We start from the raw sequence: 18,358 nt of genomic DNA on the forward strand, positions 1-18,358 counted from the left end.
AGAGCCGTGGGGAGGGCAGGTGTGGGGCTGGCAGACCATGGCCCACCGACGGGCACAGGGGGCGAAGGACGGAGGTGGGCCGCCGTGGAGGGCAGGACAGACATGAGGCTGGTGGAGAGACGAGGCAGCTGGCACAGACCTCACAGCCTTAGCCAGGGGTTTGTGTTGAACTTTAGGTACAGGAAGAAATTGTTGAGGGTCTTTGTGATGAGAAGCATCAGTAGTAACCACAGTTGTTGTAGCGGCTGCAGAAATGATAGTTACTGTGAGCTTGCTATGGGCCAGACCCCACTCTAAGTGCTCTGTGTTCAGTTCTCATAACAACTATATGAGTCGGGAGCTCTTAACCCCATTATACAGAGAGAACTGAGCGTGGAGAAGCTGAGTAATTTGCTAGGATGCAATTTGCTTTCAAATTTGGCAGCAATTCAAGGTCCTGAATAACTTGAGGAGAGACTAGCCATGCAGAGAACCTAGGATCATGCCAGCAAGACATTCAGAGGGCATTTGGGGGAGTGCCTTTCATAACCAGGGGCAGCTGTGACCACTCCTTACTCCTGAAGAACCTAAACCCAAGTTTCAGATGCAACTGAAAGTAGACAGGCCACTAAAGCAATATGTTTTTGGTATTGTACCTGTCCCTCCTTTTCACCTCAGGAAACAAGCACAGTGTCAGGTGGTTCCTGCCTCCCAGAGACTTGCTCTGGCGCCATAGAAGCCTAGAGAAGTCCCCAGTAATCTCTTCCCACCCAGGTCAAAGAAAACATAATCTAAGATGTGGGCCTCAAAGGAAGACTAGAACTAATATCAGAACTGAGCTCATCAGTCTAAGCATTGACCATAATGTTACCAAACCCCACTCTAGCTGCTCACTGCTTAAAAACCAATCCTTGAGAGGCACGTGTTGGTAAAAATGGATAATGTCCCATTTAATCAGAAAGCCTGCAATCTGGGGAGAAGGCAGATACAGTGTCTCTCAAAACCAACTTGGAAGATTCTGCTCAGCCATGAAAGGTTTTAAATGAAAAGGGAAGTAATCTCAGTTAATCATTGAAATGGGGATCAGAGTCATCACCAGCCCACAGTGTGTGCAAGCTTGTTGACTTCTTGTGATCTTTCTTTAGATGCTATCTTGTTCTCACAGTTTGTTGACACAGTTTGTTTGTGAGATTACTGAAGGGAAAGCTACAGAAGTGATCTGGTCATCTGTTAATTACTTATTCTTCATTTCCATTTATTTGATCTATGGAAAGAAACAACAGGTTAAGCAAGGTATTGTGTGATCAAAGTATTTTAAAGGTGTGCTTCTGCTGGAGATGAGTAGAACGTGGGATGCCTGGTTTAAGGTTAGTTACAGTATAGCTCTGCTAAAAAGGAGGAAGCTGCTTACAATACAATACAATAAGGTTCTGGGATGTTAAGCTTCACTGGAGCTAACTGGCCTTAAGTTGGCATGTTCCTCAAAGTACAAACAAACAGGTGTGCATATACGCAAGTGTGTGTGTGTGTGTGTGTGTGTGTGTGTTACATCTACAAAGACTGGCCCTAACTATTCAGGGTGAGCCAAGGAGACTAAGGCTGGAAAGTGGATTTAAGAAATTTTACAGAATAGATTGTTATTGCATTATATACTATTTCTGGATTGGCCCGTAGAGAAAATGAAACAAAAATAATATTGCAACCTTGCAAGAAGAATATTTTCTCAGGAGAATTTCAGTCTAATTCTGTAATAAGAGCTGGTACAGTTGGGAAGTTTTGATTAAATTTGATAAGCATACAAACTGGACTTATGAGTCCTGGGCAATTTGCTTCCTGTTAATTAAAAACATTATTCTTGAGCAGTCACACTAACATGTTTTTCTGTTAAGTCAACATATACTACCAGACTTGGGAGAAAGCAGGAATATGCAATCAAATGCTTGCATTTATTGAATCTCTTTAGAAAGCTCAGAGACGGCAATGGCTGTGAGTGGGCAAATTGTAAGCGCCGAAGATCTCCTGTGTAATCACACTGCAGATGACAGAGGAATAGAATCACTGAGATTCAAGTTCCCCTGAGGAACAAAAGCCTTAAAATCTGAAGGGTAAGGGCACCAAAACCACAAAAGGCACTCACAGACGAACACCCTTGGAAACTGCACTGCAGGAGTGGACAGAGTGAAAGAGAAGCCCATCCCCGGAAAGGGCAGGGATGTGTGTGAAGAGAAGACAGTGTCACTCCTGGAGATGGGACAGGAGCTTGTGGGAAATCCACACATCCACAGTCAGGCTCACAGAAGTTCTAATGGTGCACTGGTAAGAACCATCACAACAGCAAGCTTCTAGCCCAGCCCAATTCCTGAGACAAACACAAAACCTATAGACCTTGCAGAAGACAAGACCTGCTAAGTCTATAGGTTTTGCATTTGTCTCAGGAATTGGTCTGAGTTAGAAGTTTGCTGTTGTGGTGGTTCTTATAATAATATGTGCATACATACAAAACATCAGCCTTCAGCAAAAACTTACAAAGCATGCATACTGTTCATGGGAATGCAAATTGGGTCAGCCACTATGAAAAGCAGTATGGAAGTTCCTCAAAAAATTAAAAATAGAACTACCATATGATCCAGCAGCCCCAGTTCTGGGTATTTATCCAAAGGAATTGAAATCAGAATCTCAAAGAGATACTAGCACTTGTGTATTCATTGCAGCACTATTCACAATAGCAAAGATACGGAAATAACCTGTGTCCATCAATGAATCAGTGAATGAAGAAAATGTAATATATACATGAGATGGAATATTATTTCACCCTAAAACAATAAGGTAATACAACATGCAACAGCACAGAAGAACCGTGAGGGCATTATGCTAAGTGAGATGAATCCATCATGGAAAGATAGATAGAGCATGGTTCCACTTATGAGGGAACTAAAATAGTGGGATTCACAGAGTCAAAGAGTGGTCAGTGGTTGCCAGAGGCTGAAAAGAGGGGGGAATGGAGACTTACTAATCAAAGGGCATGAAATTTCAGTCAAGGAAGAAGATGAGTGAGCTCTAGAGATCTGTGTACAGCCTTGTAACTAGAGTCAACAATAATATCTTATACACTTAACATTTTAAGAAGGTAGATCTCATGTCACATGTTCTTTCAAAAATGAAAAATAAAATAAATAGCACTGAGAGAGAAAGAGTAATTCGAACCAAAACTAAGATGGAAAAGAGAAAGAAAAAAGAAAAAAAAATAAGTCTTAGACTTTAATGTTGTTTTATATAATCTTTAAATTCTGGATTTATTTATATGTAAAAATGGGAGTCTTTTGGATGGCAGCTTGAATATAATAAACATATTTTAGCTAAACAAATGTTCTTTATTCTTCACTTTGGATTAACATGTATAATCATTCTAGTTAATGCAAATATATATTCACATTCAGAAATTTAAATTCTCATATAGCATTCTTGAAACTTTACTAAAGTATATGTCATTACCGCAGTAAAAATGAGCTTATTTGCACATAGTGCTGTACCCCAAACTAAGTGTTTGTTTACACATTTTAAAAATAATTTAAACTAATTGTAATTTAAAATCTCTTCCTTGAAACTTTACTAAAGTATATGTCATTACTGCAGTAAAAATGAGCTTATTTACATATAGTGCTATACCCCAAACTAAGTGTTTGTTTACATTTTAAAAATAGTTTAAACTAGTTCTAATTTAAAATCTCTTCCTTGATTTTGCTCTGTATGTATTTTATATTCATCTAAAGTAGCAGATTCAGAGAAACTTCTTAGGTGATACTAGCTCTAATAAAACAGTGAGTCTTCATTTAAACTGTGAAACAGTTAATGTTATAAGTTGCCACAGTGTGGAGATTCAGTTTGAGTTGTTTAGTTGCTCTTTCTCGCTTTTCCTGGTCCTACAAACAGTAAGTAAGAAGGTGAAGACAGGAATTTTCTAAAGGTAAACATGTTACTACTTCATTGTTTCCCAGAACATTTAGCTCCCCAGGATGTAAAGGCCCTGATGAGCACTAGATATTGCACGGGGGAGGGCTTCATTAAATTCTAAGTTCAGATCTTCTCAGAGCCTTTCAACGTGAGTTTTGATTCTTTTAGAGTGGGCATTCGGTATTCCTCAAATACAAAAAAAAAAAAATGTATTTCTTTATGGAACCCTTTATAAGGACGTTGTGTGTGACTAACAATCCATGGACCAAACTAGATCTACCCCCTCTTAGGGCACAAGTGTCTGAAGGCAGAGGACCAGGGGCCTTACAGGAGGAAGGGATCAGGTGACAAGGCACCTCAAGGTAATTGCAGGCATGAAGTTTGAAAGTCAGCAGAATGCTTGCCATCTCAGAGCCTAATGGAGAGGGGTTACCTGCAAGGCAGGGTCCATGAAAGTAGATGACCCTTAGTGAATTCTGTGAGCTGAGGCAGACAAATCCATGGTCAGTTCTGATGAGGAGAACCAGGAAAGGGCATGTTACCTTATTTGCTAAAAAGCTAAGAGTGCAAAGCCCCAGCCATAATGTGAATGCAGGCGCTCCCGGCTCTGATGCTAGCTGCAGAAGCACAGTCAGGAGGGTCCACCTGCCATCAGCACCATCGCGGTGAGTGTTAGGAACCCCGATCCAGGTGTTTGATAGCTGTGTGTCTCACACTCTGCCAGGCAGATTGGGTCACAAATCTCATTCTAGAGCAAATTCTGATCCAGCAGACCTGGGTGGTGTCTCAGATTCTGCATTTCTAGTAGGCTCCCAGGTGACCCCCGTTCTGCTGGTCTGTCCACACTTTGAAGAGCCAGGTTTTAGAGCTTCTTAAAGAATCCTCCAGGGCTTCCTCAGTGGCACAGGGGTAAAGAGTCCACCTGCAATGGAGGAGACCTGAGTTCGATCCCTGGGTTGGGAAGATGCCTGAAGAAGGGGATGGAAACCCACTCCAGTATTCTTCCCTGGATTATCGCATAGACAGAAAAGCCTGGTGGCTACAGTCCATGGGGTCACAAAAAGTCAGACAGAACTTAGCAACTGAACAACAAAAAACCCTCCAAGCCCAAAATATTCAGTTAGTGTCTATCCAGGAAGGGCCTATACCCATCATTGATATTAGACTTCTTGGTCTTGGTTATTGTTTCAAACATCTATTTAGCCTTTAGATAGCTAAACCCAATGTCAATTCTCAGTCTTCCTCTTGGCCAATAAGCAGCATTCTCCCTAGTGATGGAACTTCTTCTAGAAGTGTGTATCCTTTCACTTGGCTTCCAGGACACCCAGTTTTCTGGGTGGGCCCCAGTTTTCTTCTATGATTACAAAGAGAGATGAGAAAGCCTTCTTAAGTGAGCAATTCAAAAAGTAGAGGAAAACAATAGAATGGGAAAGACTAGAGATCTTCTAAGAAAATTAGAGATACCAAGGAAACATTTCATGCAAAGATGGGCACAATAAAGTATAGAAACGGTATGGCCCTAACAGAAGCAGGAGATATTGAGAGGTGGCAAGAATACATAGAAGAACTGTACGAAAATCATGATGGTGTGGTCACTCACCTAGAGCTAGACATCCTGGAGTATGAAGTCAAGTGGTCCTTAGGAAGCATTACTACGAATGAAGCTAGTGGAAGTGATGAACTTTCAGCTGAGCTATTTCAAACCCTAAAAGATGATGCTGTTAAAGTGTTGCACTCAGTATGTTAGTTAATTTGGAAAACTCAGCAGTGGTCACAGGACTGGAAAAGGTCAATTTTCATTCCAATTCAAAGAAGGGCAATGCCAGATAATGTTCAAACTACCACACAATTGCGCTCATTTCACATGCTACCAAGTTAATGCTCAAAATCCTTCGGGATAGGCTTTAACAGTCCATGAACTGAGAAATTCCGGATGTACAAGCTGGATTTAGAAAAGGCAGAGGAACCAGAGATCAAATTGCCAACATCTGCTGTATCATAGAAAAAGGAAGGGAATTCCAGAAAAACATCTGTCTACTTCACTGGCTACACTAAAGCCTTTGACTGTGTGGATCACAACGAACTGTGGGGAAATTCTTAAAGAGCTGAGAATACCAAACCACTTGACATGTCTCCTGAGAAACCTGCATGCGGAACAAAAAGCAACCTTACATGGAACAACAGACTGGTTCAAAATTGGAAAAGGAGTATGTCAAGGATATATATTGTCACTCTACTTATTTAATGTCTATGTAGAGTATATCATGTGAAATGCTGGGCTGGATGAATCACAAGTTGGAATCAAGATTACTGGGAGAAATATCAATAACCTCAGATATGCTGATGATACCACCCTTATGGCAGAAAGTGAAGAGGAACTAAAGAACCTCTTGATAAAGGTGAAAAAGAAGAATGAAAATGCTGGCTTAAAACTCAACTTTCAAAAAACTAAGATCATGGCATCTGGTCCCATCACTTCAATGGCAAATAGACCAAGTAAAAATGGAAACAGTGACAGACTTTGTTTTCTTGGACTCCAAAATCACTGCAGACGCTGACTGCAGGCATGAAATTAAAAGACACTTGCTCCTTGGAAGGAATGCTATGACAAACTAGACAGCATATTAAAAAGCAGAAATATCACTTTGCTGGACAAAAGAGTATATAGTTAAAATTATGGTTTTTCCAATAGTCACATATGGATGTGAAAGTTGGACTAAAAAGAAGGCTGAACGATGCAGAACTGATGCTTTCAAGCTGTTAGAGAAGTTAGGTATTAGAGAAGACTCTTGAGAGTCCCCAGGACAGAAAGGAGATCAAACCAGTTAATCCTAAAGGAAATCAGCCCTAAATATTGGAAGGACTGACGCTGAAGCTGAAGCTCCAATATTTTGGCTATCTGATAGGAAGAGCCAACTCATTGGAAAAGTATCTGATGCTGGGAAAGATTGAAGGCAGCAGGAGAAGGTGGTGACAGAGGATGAGATGGTTGGATGGCATCATCGACTCAATGGACATGAGTTTGAGCAAACTCTGGAAGATAGTGAAGGACAAGGAAGCCTGGCATGCTGCAGTCCATGGGGTCACAAAGAGTCAGACATAACCAAGTGACTGAACAACAATAATGATTACTACCCACATCCACGGTCTCTCAGGTTTGAAATGCCTCTAAGCTTGGTACTCAGCCTTACCGTGTCTTTCTGCTGATCTCATCTGGTCTCATGGCTTTAGACAGCATCTAAACCCCTTGACCACTATTACCCTCTGACGTGCGTCTTCAGCTGGGGTCTCGGCTGTGAATCAGTCATGTCTTTAAGCATCACACGTGAATGTCTAATACACATCTCAGCTTGTTCTTCTTCACAAACTTGCTCTATCCACACCCTTTCATCTCAGTTAATGGAAGCTGTTAGGCTGAAAACCTTAGAAGCAGTCTTGGTCTTTTTACTTTCTATTGCCCCCACCTCGCATCCTTGGGCCAATCCTGTGGCCTCTGCCTTGCAAACAGACCCCGCCATCCCTGGTCATCCTCAAGCCAGCTCCATGCCCGCTCCACCCCATGCCAGCGTCGAGCCCTCCTACATGGCCTTTCCTTTTGTTTCTGCCTCCCTGCCATTGATCTGCCACACGGTAGCCAGTGTCATGTTGTTAACAAATAAGACAAGTGACACCGTCTCTCTGCTCAAAACTGCCTTCCCTTATCACTCAGGGTCAGTGTTCTCATGGGGGCTTTCAAGGACTCAGAAGACCTTTCCCACTATTCTCCTCTCCCTGCCTCACCATCCTTGAGCTCGGAGATGTGTCTCCACTGGGCTTTTGCACTTTCTATGCCTACAAGCTGGAAGCATCTCTCCCCAGTATGCACAGGGCCGGCTCCATTTCCGTATTCTAGTCTTTCCTCAGATACCACCTTTCCAAAGAGGCTTTCCCAACCCTCCTCCTTAACACTTATTCCCAGTGTGTGTTCCCTGGCTCCCTTTGCTATGGCATGTTCTCTCATCCCTCGTTTCATATCTAACATGCTATACATTTGACTCATTCTTATGTTTGCTACCAGGCTTGCGTCAGCCCCACCACTAGAATGGGGCCACCACGACAGAGGAGCTTTGGAACGCTTTGCTCACAGCTGCAACCTCAGCACCTAGAATTGTCCTGGACACCTGGTTCTCAGTAGAAATTCAAGACATTTTCTTTAAACAAATGAATGCCTTAGAGAATAAAGTGGCATGAGTGATACAGTTTTGTTCAGTGAATTCTAGATGAGAATTTGTAAAGATCTCCAATGAGGGTGACACAGTGTAACGGGTGTGATGTAAAGCCCCAGCTTAGGGAACAGTTATTGCCACCTCACCCTCACCTTCTCTTTCTCATCTTATTTTTCTACCAAATCCTCTGCCATACACCAGCTCTATTAGTGGGAAGGTCAGTGTTTCCCTTCTGAAGCTCTCCCTTTCTTCCCATCTATATTATCAGAAGCTAAAGATCTCTCTGAAAACAAAAAAAATTTAGCTGCATCCAAAAGCCTGCTGAGAGAGAATTGGCCTCACACAAGACCCATCACACTTGCTCTCACCTCCCACTACTTGACACTATCATTCTTAAACCCTATTTTAAGGCTCTGTGACAGATAACAATTGTTCGCTGCTTCTGAATTGTCGTTTTCTGTCTTCATTCCAACAGGAACCTCCATAGCGATCTCCATTAGGTACCCTGCTTATGACCTGGTAGTTAAAAACTTCAACAATGCTCTTGGAAGTTCAAATGTTCAACTGGGGTCTCAGCCTGAAGCCCTCTGACACTGACCTAAAGGTCAGTCCTTAGCCTCAAAGAAACCACAGGTTCTTACGCTTGTTCTACACCTGTATTCCACTAAGGTAACTGAATTTCAGAGCATCTATTTTGCTTTCTGTCATTGAGCTCTGGAACACAGAACCCTAGTCTACCTTGATAGTATCCTAATCTTTGGAGAAATAATGTAAAGTAACATACAACCCTTTTCACCCAAAGGCTGGCCTTCTTATGCAGTTCACACACTATCTTTGATCAATTCTACATCAGGATGGAGACAACTTTAAGTCTCAAAAGCAAACACAGTTCTGGTTGTCATCCTAACCGTGGGAGTATTTGCACCCTCATTCACAAACCCTTCCTATGACTTGCTCACCATACAGCAAATCACTTGTCAATATTCAAATTATATAACATTGTCAGCATTTTGGGGAGCATTTAAGATAACCAGAAACATCATTAAATAAGATTTTGAATTTTATTCTAAAGAATATAGTTAGATTTACGTTTTAAGAAAATAGCAAAAAAAGAAAATAGCACTGGCTCTGGAAAAAGAAAAAAAACATGTTTTAGAAGAGCTGGGGTAAAAGGGCCAGCAGCACAGATAGATATGACAAGAGCAAGGTTGGCAGTAGTGGACACAGAAAGAAGCAAAAAGAATCAAAATATGCTTTGGAGATTAACAGGAATGGGCTGGATGTGAGGGAGGGGAGGTATAAAGTATGGAGGATGACATCATGATTCTTCCATGAACAACTGCCTGGGTGGCATTTCTCTCTTTCCTCCACCTTTCTATACTTATAGTTACCGATACCTGTATCTACCTATCTATCACCTATCTATGATCTATCTATATCTATCTGTGCAATATATGTATTTGGTAAAAGATATTGTTTGGAAAGTCATATTTGGTTGTGAAAGATAATCACACCTTCATTTTGAAGGTCTTTATACTGAGAATTCTGTGAGACATTCAAGAGGAAGTGTCACCAGAGCAGTTGGGTGTGCATGTCTGGCACTCAGAAAGAAGATCCGAGCTAAAGAAACGTTTGTGAGATTTTGGCACTGAGGAGGTGTCTTAGTCTAAGCAAAAATTATTAAGCAAGGGAAAGAGAAGGGCTCAGAATACGGGCCCAAGAAACTCTAATACGTGGGATAGGATACACAGAAGGCTTGACTAAGAAAACCGCTGCCGTCTCCATCAGGATGAGCCTTAGGATGAATTTCAGGGTTGCAAGGGAGTTTGAAAGAAGTTCTCGAATTTAAGGAAACTGTCAGAAAGAACATTTACATCCCTCACTTCTTAAACTACAGTCCATGTCACTTCAGTGCTTGCTTGAAATGCAAACTCAGAATGCACAGACCTTCTGAATCAAACTCTGGATTTTAATGTGAAGCTCTTGCAGTTTGTGAGACGTTAATGCGCTTGGAGCTCTCGCGCAGATCCCCGTTTCTCAACGCTGGTTGCACATTACATTCACCAGGGGATATTCTAAAACTGCAAATATCTAAGTCACAACCTGAAGAGATTAATCAGAATCTCTGTGGGTGTAGGTTGCGGGGAGGTGAGACTCAGATATCAGTAATTTTTGAAGTTTCCCAGATGAATCCAATATGCAGTTAGGCTTGAGAACAACTGGTATAAACACGAGCAAACTTAATGGAAGTGTGATGAGAAAGCACCTTTAGAGGAAATACATTTACCCTACAACTTTCATGTGCAAGAAACAATCCACTGCTTTGTTCTGAGAGCTCCCACTCCTCTGTGGCCCACTTGAGTTGGTAGGAAACTGCGTTGTCCCCATCCTGCCTGGGAGCTTCACTGTCTCTATGTGTGTGTCTATATCATTTGTACCAGCTCAAACGAGCATATCCTGTATGATTCCAGTTTTATTAGATCCTAGAACCAAATTTAGAGCCTAAAGTAATCGATGATGACAAAAATCAGAAAGTAGTTTTCGCTGGTGTGTGTGGATAGGGGGAGTTGACTGAATTTACAAGGACAAATTCTGGGATATTGGAAATATTTTATATCTTCACAGAATGGAATATTTAGTCTGTATAATTTACTATATGTAAACTATGTTGTTGTTTTAGTCATTAAGTCATGTCTCACCTCAGTAAAAAATATAACTGTGGGAAAAAAATGCTGGGACAACTGCACAACCAAATGGAGGCTTTAATAAACCAGGATACATTTCAAAAGAACCTAAGAACTTAAAGAAGATAAAACCATAAAATGGTTAATAGAAAACATAGCAAAATCCATTGCAACTTTAGAACAGGGAAGGCCCTTCCAAGGCTTATTCAAATCCACAAGTCAAAAAGAAAAAAAGGTCATATATTTGGTTGAGCTTTTTTCTCTGCTTAGAATTCCAGATTGTGCTTTATAATTCCAGAATGCTTAGTTCACTTTAAGATCTAACAGACTGTGGATTATAAACATGTTATTATACTGAAAGGCGACCAGAAGTGGTTCAGATAATGGCTTTGGGCAAATGTGTGTGTTGTGGGGGGCGGGGATGGTTAGTGTGTATGGAAGTGCTAAAGGTAAAAGGCTGGAAATGTGTTGCTCAGTAATTCTCAGGAATTGGAAACTCGATACCTCACAGGAGGCGTGGTCAAGTTCAAAATCCTGGAGGTAAATACTGCAGAATGAGTAGACAGAACATGGTCAGGAGACACTGGCCAGGGATGAGAGTGTGCAGGCAGTGGAGACACAGCCCGCTGCTTTCTGAACAGAGTGGTAAGGCCAGAAACACCTGATTTTGCTTGGCTTCATAGTGATCTAAACTATCTTCAGTGAAGAATATGATTCTTTAAGCTATCAAATGTGAAAAAAGACAACCCCAGTGTTGGTGGGTAGAGATAAACATGCTCTTAAATGTTTGCCTGGTTTAGGAATATCAACTGATGCCACCATCTGAATAATGCGATTAGTGATCATTGTTAAAAGTCTAAGAAAATTTGCTTATGCTTGACCCAGCAATTTCATCCCTAGAAATTTATTTTAAGCATTTAGAAGGACATCTGCAAGGACTTAGCAAGAAGGATATATTTCAACATTGCTTATAATATCAAAAAATTGGAAATGACTTGATAGGTTAAATAAAACATGATATCTCTATATAACAAATGCTAAAAGGGTCATTAATATACCCTATGTGATTATTGACAACTGATTCATGCTTATGATTAAGTGAAACAAAGAATCTACATCAGTATACACAGCATGATCTCAAGTACCTGTTCACACATATACACACGCACATCCAGAAGGCTACAGGCCAGTGCTATTTGGATGACTGTTCTGGGTGGTTGGAATATAGGTGTATGGGTGGTCCTATTTATTTCTAGTATGTTCTTCAAGAGCCAAATGTATTTCTTGTGTAATTTTTTTTTTTTTTAATTAACAGATTCATACTCCACACCAGGGAAAGTAGATAAACTATACGAATATGAATTAGCCATCGGGAAGAAATACATGACAATTTTTATAACTGAATCGTAAGTTTGGCTCTGAGCTCCCAGGCAGCCAAATCATAAAGGGAAACACTCGACTTTTTAAATTCTCATTTCCATAAAGATTAAATATATCATCTCCAAGGGAAGGAAAGCTCTAAATGGAGTATCTTACATGAGGCATTTTTCATATCTGTTTTATATCTCTATTTTTGACTCCATCTGTTTGTCTGCCTTTTGAAAAAGAGGGATATGATTATAGATTTTTGTTGTTTTAATTTTTTTTAAACATGAGAATCTATTCTAAATTTTTAAACTCACATGTAATATAACAAGTTGTCAACATTCAGAGATTTTCACATATATTTGTTACAAGATTAACTAACAGAATTTTTATCTCAGTAACCAGAAAACACAAGCTATTTTTAATTTATTTTGTTTTGACTTTTTCATTACAATGCTTCTTGCCTTTCTGTTTCCTCTGTTCCTATTTTAATGATATTGGCAGTATGAACTAATTCAGTCTCCTGAAAATTGGTTTGCAGGGTGATGTAAACAGTAGGTCTATTTCCTACATCCAGACTTGACCTGGATGGCAATCTTTTTGGCATCTGCTTTCATTCTTTCCAGTTCAACTGGAAGCTTCATAAAATGTTAAATATTTTAGTTATTTTGGTTTAGATTTTTCTAGTTTGGTAGAGAATTTTAACTGAATTCATAATCAGCTATTTAACTATAGCCATTTAACTGGCAAATGGCAAATAGTTGTTTAACTCCAGGTTTCTCCTTTTGCCTTTGCATTTATGATAACTCAGCACTTGACCAGAATCAGGTTATCTTCCCATTTCCTCCTATCCCAACTTGGTTTTCTCCCAAGGACACTTGTTATAAATAGTGATTCATTAAAGGCAGTGGTCACCTGCTCTGCCTGGCACATTATTCACACGTTTGCAAACTACTCTCACCTCAGTTCAGTGCAGTTCAGTCGCTCAGTCGTGTCCGACTCTTTGCAACCGCATGGATTGCAGTACGCCAGGCCTCCCTGTCCATCACCAACTCAAACCACCCTCAGCTGAGTATCCCCAAATGTCACTGTGAGAGCCTTCCATGTCTGTTCATGACTCTAAATTACGTCTTTGTCTTTAAAAATGGCAATAGTGGTTTTTAAAGGAGTCTAGCAATGAGGAAATTCTAACAACAGAATGGACTCATATCCCCATCTTTAGGTCTCTTCCTACTGGATTAATTTTTCTCCCCAGACCCCCAATAAAATGCAGCAAGAATAAAATGAAACAGGAATCCTGCTAATACTCATGTAAATGTAAACCTGCTCTACAAATATCTGTGCATTTCTGTAAGACATAATAAATGCTGTATACATATACTTTTGGACACAGATAAAATAAATGCTTAACTATATGCATTTTTGTGAGGGCAAACTCTAACTATGACAAATAATAGCTTTTAAGCAAAGAAAATATAAAAGGAGGTTGGAAGGTACACTTATTTCCCCAGGCCCCAGCCAATTAGCTTCTTGCTTCTTGGGATAAGGAATCTAATAGGTTCCTCCAGCCTTCTCTTCCCTGCTCTAGTGCACCCAGAGAAGGTACACACTATGAAATATCAGTCCACATTTCTCAGAGAAGTGCCAGGGAGGAGACAGAGCTCATAAGCAAAGTGGTGAGGACACATAAGAGAGCCAGGTAGCGAGTGGGCAGGCTCCTGGGCCAGGTCGGACAGAGGAACAGGAAAGCAGCCGCAGGGCAGGGTCAGATCCCACTAGGAGGCTGTCAGAGATGAACAGGAGGCTAGGACGGGTAGGAGGGCACACGTAGGGGCCAGAGAGGAACCAGGAAATGACCACACGAGGGAGACTCAGAGTGAAGTGTTCAGAGACTGAGAGGTGAGATCTTTCACCTTTTTGTTATAACTGATTATATCTGTTATATCTGGCACTTTCACAGGCCAGGCATGAAAACTTACAGGGGGTATTTGTTGTGATTTCCACAGCAAAATACTGCAGAGTAGGGTCTTAAACAACAGATTTTTTCTCACTATCTGGAGGCTGGAAGTCCAAGGTGTCAGCAGGGTTGTTTTCTCCTGAGGCCCATGTCCTTGGCTTGTATACGATCATCTTCCCATGTCCCCATGTGGTCTTTCCCCTGTGAGTGTCTATGTCCTAATCTCCTCTTCCTGTAGGACACCAGGCAAATTGGATAAGGCCTACCCTCATGACCTCATTCTAGCATAGTTACCTCTTTAAAGACCCTGTCTACAAATGCAGTCACAATCCCAGTTACTAGGGATTAGGGTTTCAACACATGGATTATGAGCAACAATTCCACCTTAACATGGGAAAGGCCCTTAACAAATAGAAATAAATTATAAAATGTCAGGAAAGCCCACAGATTCCAGCATGCTTTCTTGAGCCTGCCTGACCCCCATAGGCAGCAGTAGAGAAAACCTCATGAAAATGTTCTAGGGAGAAGAGCAGTGGTATGTCTTTCTAATGGCCAGGCTGTTTGCATGACAGAAAAGTCAGACACCAACATGCAAAAAGAGGACTTTTAGCTTCCCTGCAAAACTGCCCAGACTTGGCCACGTTTCTAGACATTGCCTTACTTAGACATCACACCAAACAGCTTTTCTAGACACAACTGCAAGTTTTTGTGTTTCTAAGAGGATGCAGAGCTGAATCTGATTGGTCAACCCATGAAAATGTTTTGCCCAAACTGTCTGCAGTACAGCATGGTCAGCACCCTGACATGATCCTGTGGATCCAAGCCGCCCCTCCTCATCCACAGGAGCTCTGTTCCTTCACCACCTGTGGGACCTGGGGGTGGTGGTCTGTATTCAGTGAAATCTGGTTTACTGAGAAAGTTAATGCCTTGCTCATCTAATGATTCTTGGCAGGTATTTGAAATTTTGAAGATCACTTATAAAGATAGTAGGATATGGCCAACGTTTCTTCCTGGAAACATTAAGGTCCATGATGTTAGCACATCACGGGGAGGGGAGGTCCTGCCCAGTAACTGGTGGTCAGGTCACTGTTCCAGTCATCTGAGACAGCACATCCATAGCAGTTGTTAAAACCTTCCAAACGTTCGCACTTTGGTTAGGGCAAAGCCTAACCACTCCCAGCCCTTGTGCCCCTGCTCCTTAGTTCCCATCTGCCTCAGCTGGGCTCCACCCCACGAGCCCCAGGTGGTGGTTAGCACCCCACACAGCAGACGACATCCAGGGCGAGCTTTAACCTGTGCCGTGATCAAAGTCCACTGCAATGGGTGAAGCCAGAGCCCCACGGGCTAGCTATTGTGAAAATCACTCTTCTCTGTAGGCACTTCGTTCAGTGGGTATTCCTTAAGGAAATGGAAGGAAATTGGCAAAAAGGTGCACATTTAATTCAACAGAGGATTACAGTTTACCTTCTTGGTGCAATATATTACCAGGTAATTAGGCAAGCACTAATATGAATGAAACCTGGTCTCTGAACTCAAGGTGCATACAGTCTTTAGGAGCTGCAGTTGCTAAAGCTGGCAGATTTGAGATCTCATAAAATTTACCTTCTTAGATTATTCTGATTATTATCTTCCTACTTAGGTTGATCTATTCAGGCTTATGGGCCTGTCTCACCTGTCTATTCTCTACAAGTGTCTCCTTTTTGCCCCTCCCCTCCTGTGCAAAAAGGCAATGAAAGTTAATGGTCTGATGATGGCTTTTTGCAATCTGATCAGCGCACACCCAGAAGGGGACACAGAGTTCTGTCGGCACCTGCCCTGCCAGGCTTGCAGCAAGCACAACGTGCTGCCGTGTAATGTTTAGTTTCAGTCTATCAGTCCCTGTAAACACTGGCGAGTCAAGGTCTGTGTGAGCTTGGCAAGTGGTATCCATGACAACAGTACCTACTGCAGGATATTTAGCATATGGGAAACAAGAAAGATCACCCACTCCTTTTTTTCAAGTGATCGTATGATGAATAGTTGAACATTTAGCAAATTGAAACACTTATTTTATGCTAGCCAATACCCCTTTTGCTTTTTAACCTGTATTTGATTATTCAAAAACCAGGCAAAACAAAGAAAGGGAGAGAGAAAGGAAGGTAGGAAGAAAAATAAAAGGAAGGAAAGTAGGGAGAAGGAAAGAAAATTAGCTTGGTTTTAGTTTAAAATATTTGCAAAGACGTTTTCTTTTTAATTTTTTTATTTTTACTAGGCTCTAGGAGATGGGATGGGAAATATATTTGCAAGCTATGCTTCACCAGGGAGATGTCCATTCAATGACTTTTTTCTGAAGGAAAATACAATAAAGATGGTCTTGGTGAATTTATGATGACTCCAACCCATAGAAAGCAGTGGAAAATATTAAACATATGAAGTAAATCCCAAGGTATAATAGTCTCATGAAGACACATGATTGAATCATTTACTGGGGTTTTTTACATATTCCTGAAATTTACCTGTATTTCTTACCTACCCCTGCTTCTTACGTGAACACCTGCTGTGATAAACATTTTGAATCCATGTATAAGAAGGAAGGCAAGAAAGATGAGATAGACAGCAATCCAGCAACTTCAACATATTATGCCAATTAAATTAATCATCAAATTCTCATGTGTCAGAAATGACTGTATTCTCTCATGTCATCCTTTTGTGCATAAAAGGAACAATGAGAGAACTCCAGAATGTTCAAAACATTTCATACAAGCTTCACCTAGCTTTTTGCATAGCCTGTGGGTTCTCAGTTCCCCGACCAAGGATCAAACCTGAGCCCCTGCAGCGGGAGCAGTGCCTTAACCACTGGACTCCCAGGGAAGTCCTGGATTTAACTAGATTTTACCCTCCATCAGAAGGCAGACAGAATGAAAACCACAATCGCAGAAAACTAATCAAACTGATCACATGGACCACAGCCTTGTCTAACTCAATGAAACTATGAGCTATGCTGTGTAGGGCCACCCAAGATGCACGGGTCATGGTGGAGAGTTCTGATAAAATGTGGTCCACTGGAGAAGGGAACGGCAAACCACTTCAGCATTCTTGCCTTGAGAACCCCATGAACAGTATGAAAAGACCAAAAGATATGACACTGAAACATGAACTCCCTAGGTCTGTGAAAGTGAAAAGTGAAAGTATACCCAACATGCCACAGAAAATGAGATGGTTGGATGGCATCACCAACTCAATGGACATGAGTTTGAGCAAGCTCCGGGAGTCGGTGAAGGGCAGGAAACCCTGGCATGTTGCAGTCCATGGGGTCACAAAGAGTGGGACACTGAACTGAACTGAACTACCCTCCTAAAGAATCTTCTCTATAGAGATGCTGCCTCCATCAGCAGAAAATGTTAAAAAATAAAAGAAAAATATACACCCCCTGTGACTTCCAGGACACCATGTCGTCCAGAGACCCCTCTTACCTTTTGACCATACCTGCCCAGCCTTTCCTGTTTGTTTATATTCCTCCATTTCCCCTATATTTTGGTGTCCCCACCAGGTTCTGTTTCAAGCCCTTTTTCCTTCTGGCTATGACACACGTGTTTTCTTTCTCTAGAGGTGTACATTACCAATACATATATATTACCAGAAATCTTCATTTCCAACACTACTGGTTTCCCTTACTAGTGCTTTCTTTTATTGCATTATAAATTGTTTTTCCTATAGTAACTCACTGGGGAAAGAGTACTAACCATGCCAAAAATGTTAGAGTAAATAATTAAAAACAACTACAATTTTAGTATGTTCTGTTCTGCACATTATTTAATGCTAACTTGCAGTGAAAATGCTGAGGAAGTATTGAATTTGTGTATCCAGCGAGCACAGGAATTCCCTTTGATGATGGAGATGCAATAAAAATAAAATCAACAATCATAACGTTGTTGTAAATGACCTACACTGAGCCCTGAAGACATTCTAATTGTCGTTTGGAAGCATGCATTCTTTTATTATTTCTGCAATTGGCCATGACTAATAAATACTGTTACAGATTGTGTTTCCTGAATCTAATAAATTCTCAAAATTATTCTGTTTTAATTGTTTTCATCTAAAAGACTTTATTAAAAATATACTCTGGAGTTTTAGAGATCTTGAAATTAATACAGGTTTTGTGGATGCCTATCTGAGGCATGATTATTTCATTTATGTCTGATCCTTGACCTGACCCTCCCTTGAACATGGGCCAACCT

Source organism: Dama dama, chromosome 13 (assembly GCF_033118175.1).
Source record: "Dama dama isolate Ldn47 chromosome 13, ASM3311817v1, whole genome shotgun sequence".
Classification (NCBI taxonomy): Eukaryota; Metazoa; Chordata; class Mammalia; order Artiodactyla; family Cervidae; genus Dama; species Dama dama.